Here is a 7,377-nt window from a genome sequence, read left to right on the forward strand (position 1 = left end):
GAGCCATCACTGAAGCCTCTCCTCCCAAGGCCTTGGGAACTTAGTGAAGCTGAAACCAAATTGGCCGCGTCTGCTCATTATGAGAAATGGAAGGCGGATATGAAGGCGATAAAAGAGCCTGAGCCCAAGCAAGTATTCACTAAGAAGCAAAAGAAGTGGGCTAAGGATTTTTTGACGACACCGTCCCAAGCCGAGCTGAATATGCCTGACGACTATGGACATGAACTTCGTAGGCAAGCAAAAATATTGAAGGAGGAGAAAGAAGAAAGTAAAAAAAAGCGGGAAACAAGTTGACCAGCTCGGGATGCAGAATAAACAATCGATCCCCCCGCTCATAGTGAAAGCCGGTCCGGAAGAGGACCCCGAGATCATAGCAGCTGCGGCAACACTTGGATTGACTGTAGCGAGTGCCATAAACAAGCGTCCGAGATGGGTTTGACTCTTCGTGCCTTATTAGGCCTTGAGGATGCGCCAGTATGTGAGATAGCATTACAATATGTGCGGAATGGGCCTCTCGTCGAGCCTGCGCGGGAAAAGAGTCTACCACCACAAATGCGAAATCTGCTACGTTGGTACAAGCAATTCATAACATGGGCCGACAAAGAATATGTTTATGCGGATGTTACAGAGGACCATCACACCAAACGGTACTCTGTACAAGTTCATATGAGTGAATTGTTCCAGTTGTTCAATCTGCGCGAGCTCGACAAATCTATCCTGAGTTGCTACGTTCTGTAAGTGATTTATTTCTATCTCATCTCGTTCTTCATTGCCTGCACTATATATATATATATATATATATATATATATATATATATATATATTGTCCTAACTATATTGTTGCGTACGCTATTATGGAGATTGAAGATTTGGGAATGCAAAATAAGAAACATCCATGATGTTGGGTTCATTGACCCACATATCGTTAATGGACATGTGTTACAAAATCACCCCGAAGACGTGGAGAAAGACTTGTACAAGTTTCTTAGAAAGCATCAACTCAAAAGTCATATTCTATTTCCTTACCATTTTGGGTGAGTGTTTCTCTCTTGTGCCCATTCTCTTTTGTTTACTCCATGCATGGTATGTCTAATCGATGAGTTATGCATGACTGTGCATGTAACGTGTCCGCAGGTTCCACTGGATTCTGCTAAATATTGAACTTCACACCTCCAGAGTTCTAATCATGGACTCTATGGATTCGGATCCAAAGCGTTGGGCCGACATGAGAAAAATGCTGCAAAAGTAATTATTTTCAATCATTTGAGCTCTATATCGATCGGTCTCTTTCGTTCATTTCCTAATATCAAGTAACTAATAACTCCCTTGTTCATTTAATTTTCTTTGCCCTGTAGGGTTTGGAGACGGTTCTCAGAAGAAATTGTCGGTGAATTCAAACATGAGCTAGATTTTAGAAGGTTAGTTAATGTGGATAAGCAGCCACCGGGGACCAATCTATGTGGATACTATGTTTGTGAGAACATCCGGAGACAAACCTCTGAGCGGAAGGCATCGGATAGCGTGCGGAAGGCGACGGATAACTTGCGGAGGAGGCTTAGTCCAGAAGCTCGCTTCCGACCAATTCAAGATGAATTCGCAGGATTTTTCATGAGGGAAGTCATCAATCCTAAAGGAGAACACTATACCGAGGACAAAGACATTTATATGCATACCCGAGATTGAAACTTGTTCGAAGTTGTATATGGCCATCCATCCTAATTGTGTATGGAAACTTGTTCGAAGTTGTATATGGTCACCCGAGATTGAATATATATTATATATTCCTCTTGAATTCTTCTTGTTTGAAATTTCATATGCATGTATATAGTAGCGTAGAATATGTGTACTGAAACTTCATCAAAATTAAAATAAAACACAAAATAAAATATAAAAGAAATAAAACACTACAAATTAAAAAGAAACCAGGTTTAGGGGGGCTAAAACCCTAAACCTGCGGAGGAGGCCTTTAGTCCCGGTTAGCCACGAGAACCGGGACTAAAGGTCCTCCGCCCCGACGGACTCCTGGCGCCCACGTGGACGGGCCTTTAGTCGCGATTCGTAAGAGGCGCGTCTAAAGGGGGGCCTTTAGTTGCGCATATTTAGTCCCGGTTGCACAGCCGGGATTAATGGCCTTTGCGAACCGGGACTAAAGGCATATTTTCTACTAGTGTAGAGGAGCACAACAGATGAAGAGAGGAAAAAGAGAGGCGATTTGGGCAATGCGGGTCGAATCAACCTTGCCCGCCACCGGTGAGCTTGACCTGGACGCCCTTGTCGACGAACTTGGCAAGGTCGAGCGCCGTCTCCTTGCGCCCCGCCTAAACAGAAACAAACAACCACACAAGACTCGCATCAAACAAACAGAATCAACAAAACCACGGGGCCAGACGAAGCTTACCATCTCGGTGCCCGCAACGCCGCCGAATCACTCTGGCCTTGTAGACCCATCTAAGACAAGGTGCAGCCGAGGAGGGTGAGTCCAACTAGGGAGGGGGAGGCGTGGGCGCGAGGGGCAAGGAAACGAAGTAGGAGAGCCGGTGGCGTCGAAGGTGGCTGCGACGGCGCCACCAGAGGCGCAGGTGGCGTCTCGCCGGGGCGGACGCGGCGGCCTGAGGCTGCTGGACGGGGAGCGGGGACGGCGGTGCCGACAACGTAGCTGATGCGCGGCGCGTCGGCTCGCCGTAGAAGAAGTCGGCGGTGCCGCTCCATGGCGCCCCGCTCGAGTTGCTCCTGTGGATGTGCGGCGGCGAAGTGAGGGTTGCTAGGGTTTCCGCCGTTCACACGGATGAAGGGTGGAAGATGGGCGGCAAAGGTGGGGGAGGGGAGGGGAGGGTGCAAACGGCTGCAGACCGGCGGCGAGGGGAGAGGGAGGTGGGTGCCGCAGGTGGGTGGCGGAGAAGGAGGCGGCGGCGAGGGGAGAGGGAGGTGGCGGAGGTGGGCGGCGGCTGGTGGATCGGGGAAGGGGATGTGAATCGGGGGAGTTAGTGTTTGGGCTGCGGGTGGGGTTTTTTTTTTTTTTTTCCTTTTCTCCTTTTTGTCTTTAGATGAATGGATGGGTGGATGGGTGGATGGATGCGTGGATGGATGGATGGATGTGTGCCATGTCCTCAATCCATGGCACAAACATCTCCACCAATGAGAATTAAGCCTATGTAAATGTGTTTTTTCTTTTTGTTTCTCCTTTTTGTTTTCACCAATGTGAAGAACCTATGAAATATTAGTTACAAAATTGGACCGCAACTATTTTCAAAAATATTCAGCCATATTTTATGTACAAATTGACCAAATGGTTCCCTCTTAAAAGTTTTTCGTCCATCTCTCGTCCATTTTCCGAGTGCCCAAAATGAGTTTTTTGTGAAGAACCTAGCAAATATTTGTTGCGAATATGGACCAAATCAAATTTATAAAACCTTAGGCCATATTTAATGCACAATTCACCAAATAGTTGGGTGTCAAAAGTTCCGACCCACCTCTGGTGAAAATGACAAAATTTCCGTCGATCCAACTGGAAGCGGGTCAAGTTTGCAATGCAGCTGTCTTATATTTTGCTCTTTATTTTTTTCAAAAATCATTTCTAGGTACATAAGTATTTATTTAATCAGAGCAACACCCAAAGTTTTGCAAGATTCAACCACTAGCTAGGAACGGTCATGCCCGCCGATTTGACCGCATTTTGAAACGGGCATAAAAAATTCAAAAAAATCATAAAAATGGAAAACCTTCGCATTGTGTCATTATATGTGACCAAGTTACCAGAAAAAAGAATAAACTTGTAATACGGCAATTCTTTAAAAAAATGTTCTCAAAAATGAGCTATCATGTCTGAAGATTTACGGCTTTTCAAGCCAAATGATCAATCTTATGGCCACATTCATGGCATAGTTTGTAAAATGATCTCATATTGTGCACAAGGGTGCATCTTGAAATGGCAAACAATGTTGGCTAATCGAGTTTTCATCTTCTTTGGACGAAAAATTCATTTTCCCTTTTTTGAATGCCCAAAATGGGTTTTTTTGTGAAGGACCTACCATATATTTGTTGCAAAATTGGACCAAATCAATTTTCTAAAATATTAGACCATATATAATGCACAATTGACAAAATAGTTGGGTGTCGAAAGTTTCGACCCACCTCTGGTGAAAAAGACAAATTTCCGCCGATCCAGGTGGAAGTGGGTCAAGTTTGAACTGCAGCTGCCTTATAGTTTGCTCTTTATTTTTTCAAAAATCATTTCTAGGTACATAATTATCTATTTAATCAGAGAAACACCAAAAAAATTCCAATGTTCAACCACTAGCTAGGAACGGTCATGCCCGTCGTTTTGGCCGCATTTTGAAACGGGCATTTCTAGTTACATAAGTATCTATTTAATCAGAAATACATGGTTTGGTGGCAATATGTTGACGTTTGGACGGTAGCCGAGGGCCCCAACTCCGAAGCGCGTAAAGTCGCATGCCTGCCGTGTGGTCACCGCGTGACTGTGGTGTTGGCATGCGTTTTGGGAGGCCTAGGCATGTCTACTAGGTTGGGCACTCCTCGGGTAGGTGCTAGGAAGAAAATGACACCAGAAGTTTCTCAAGAGGAGACCGAACTATGCTCAAATATGAATTAGTAGTCAAGTGTTTGATTAGCGGTACGAGAAATGCACATGGCCAACTGGCGTGTGTTTTCACCGAGGATGATCATCTACTAAGCAGACTGTCTTCACAATTTTTCTTCTCAAAAGGAGGAGCCTAGGTGGTACTTGCTTTGCAAAGTACCAGACCGGACATAATTATGAATGTTGAAGCTGGGCTCAAAATAATGAATGGATTAAGCTGAAATTTGGTGGAGGATGCTTATTTGGGCATAGGAAAGTATTGTAGAAAATTGATACCATTTGGACATGCCAAAGTGGTACTTCCTTCACAACGCTCATCTCTGGACAGAAACTTGGGAAAATTAGTGAGAGAAATTGGAGAAATTAAATGAGCTCAAATTTGGTGTAGGTAAGTTACATAGGTATGGTCATGCCCTGGTAAATTTTCAGATCATTTGGTTAAGCCTAGCTAGTACTTACTTCACAAAGCTTCTCTCGAGATAGAAAATTTGGAAATTTCCCGAGAAAGATTTACCAGGAAAATGGAGCTGAATATTATCATTTGGCATTGATTTGGGTATGGAAGAGTGCCCAAAAAGTATGAGGGTAATAGGAAGGGTCTAGATAACACTTGCTTTGTAATGTGCCAATCTGGCCATAAAATATAAATTGAACCTGGGCTCACATAGTTGATTTGACTGAGCAGGAATTTGGAGGAGGGTGATAATTTGGGCATAAGAAGGAACTGTATAAATTTCATGTCATTTGGATATACAAAAATGATACTTCCTTCACAATGCTTCTAGGTGGACAACAACTTTGGAAATTTGCCGAGGAAGATTTACTGGGCAAATGGAGCTGAATTTTGTCATGAGGCAATTCTTTGGATAGGAAAGAGTGCCCAAAAATTTTGAGGGCAATCAAGAATATATAAATAGCACTTCCTTCACAAAGTGTTGTTCTGAACAGAATAGGAAAATGAATATTTTTGAATTATATTTGAACTAGGCAAGGAAGGATTTTTACATATTTGACGAAGATATGACCCAAATAATTTATGAGATTTTTTGGGGAATTTTGGGAATGACAGAAATATAGGTTGCTTCACAACCTAGGGCAAAAATTGACACATGGACATGACACATAGGCAAAACTGATGAGGTGGCGCCTAGTCATCGCAATAAGTACCAATGCATCCACATTCACAACCTCATGACCATTTATATTGGTCGTAATCAGGTAGAAATAAGGTCATCGACCACTCTTGTCTGCTTTATGACCATTTGGTGTAAGGCAATTTCAGGGTTTGAGCCCTTCCAAGCGAAATGGCCGTGAATTTACGGCCAATTCAGCTGGGGTAACTAAGACAAGGTCACAAGTTGACATATTTCTTGTAGTGGATAGTCGTGATAGCAATATTTGGCGAGACGACAACGATGCTGTCAAGCAGGTGACGATGGTGATCATGACGGTGCTTTGGAGATGGAGATCAAAGGCACAAGATGATGATGTCCATATCATATTACTTATATTGATTGCATGTGATTTTTATCCTTTATGCATCTTATTTTGCTTAGTTCGGCGGTAGCATTATAAGATGATCTCTCACTAAATCTCAAGGTACAAGTGTTCTCCCTGAGTATGCACCGTTGCGAAAGTTCGTCGTGCCGAGACACCACGTGATGATTGGGTGTGATAAGCTCTACGTTCACATACAACAGGTCCAAGCCAGTTTTGCACACGCAGAATATTCGGGTTAAACTTGACGAACCTAGCATATGCAGATATGGCCTCGGAACACTAAGACAGAAAGGTCGAGCGTGAATCATATAGTAGATATGATCAACATAGTGATGTTCACCATTGAAAACTACTCCATCTCACGTGATGATCGAACATGGTTTAGTTGATTTTGATCACATGATCACTTAGATGATAAGAGGGATGTCTATCTAAGTGGGAGTTTCTTAAGTAATTTGATTAATTGAACTTTAATTTATTATGAACTTAGTACCTGATATTATTTTGCATGTCTATGTTGTTGTAGATCAATGGCCGTGCTATTGTTCCTTTGAATTTTAATGCGTTCCTAGAGAAAGCTAAGTTGAAAGATGATGGTAGCAACTACACGGACTGGGTCCATAACTTGAGGATTATCCTCATTGCTGCACAGAAGAATTACGTCCTAGAAGCACCGCTAGGTGCCAAGCCTGCTACAGATGCTGCTGATGACGTTATGAACGTCTGGCAGAGTAAAGCTGATGACTACTCGATAGTTCAGTGTGCCATGCTTTACGGCTTAGAACCGGGACTTCAACGATGTTTTGGACGTCATGGAGCATATGAGATGTTCCAGGAGTTGAAGTTAATATTTCAAGCAAATGCCCGGATTGAGAGATATGAAGTCTCCAATAAGTTCTACAGCTGCAAAATGGAGGAGAATAGTTCTGTTAGTGAACATATACTCAAAATGTCTAGGTACCACAACCACTTGACTCAACTGGGAGTTAATGTTCCTGATGATAGTGTCATTGACAGATTTCTTCAATCACTGCCACCAAGCTACAAAAGCTTCATGATGAACTATAATATGCAAGGGATGGATAAGACAATTCCCGAGCTCTTCGCGATGCTAAAGGCTGTGGAGGTAGAAATCAAGAAGGAGCATCAAGTGTTGATGGTCAACAAGACCACTAGTTTCAAGAGAAAGGGTAAAGGGAAGAAGGGGAACTTCAAGAAGAACAACAAGCAAGTTGCTGCTCAAGTGAATAAGCCCAAGTCTGGACCTAAGACTAAGA

The sequence above is a fragment of the Aegilops tauschii genome, chromosome 7 (assembly GCF_002575655.3).
Source record: "Aegilops tauschii subsp. strangulata cultivar AL8/78 chromosome 7, Aet v6.0, whole genome shotgun sequence".
Lineage (NCBI taxonomy): Eukaryota > Viridiplantae > Streptophyta > Magnoliopsida > Poales > Poaceae > Aegilops > Aegilops tauschii.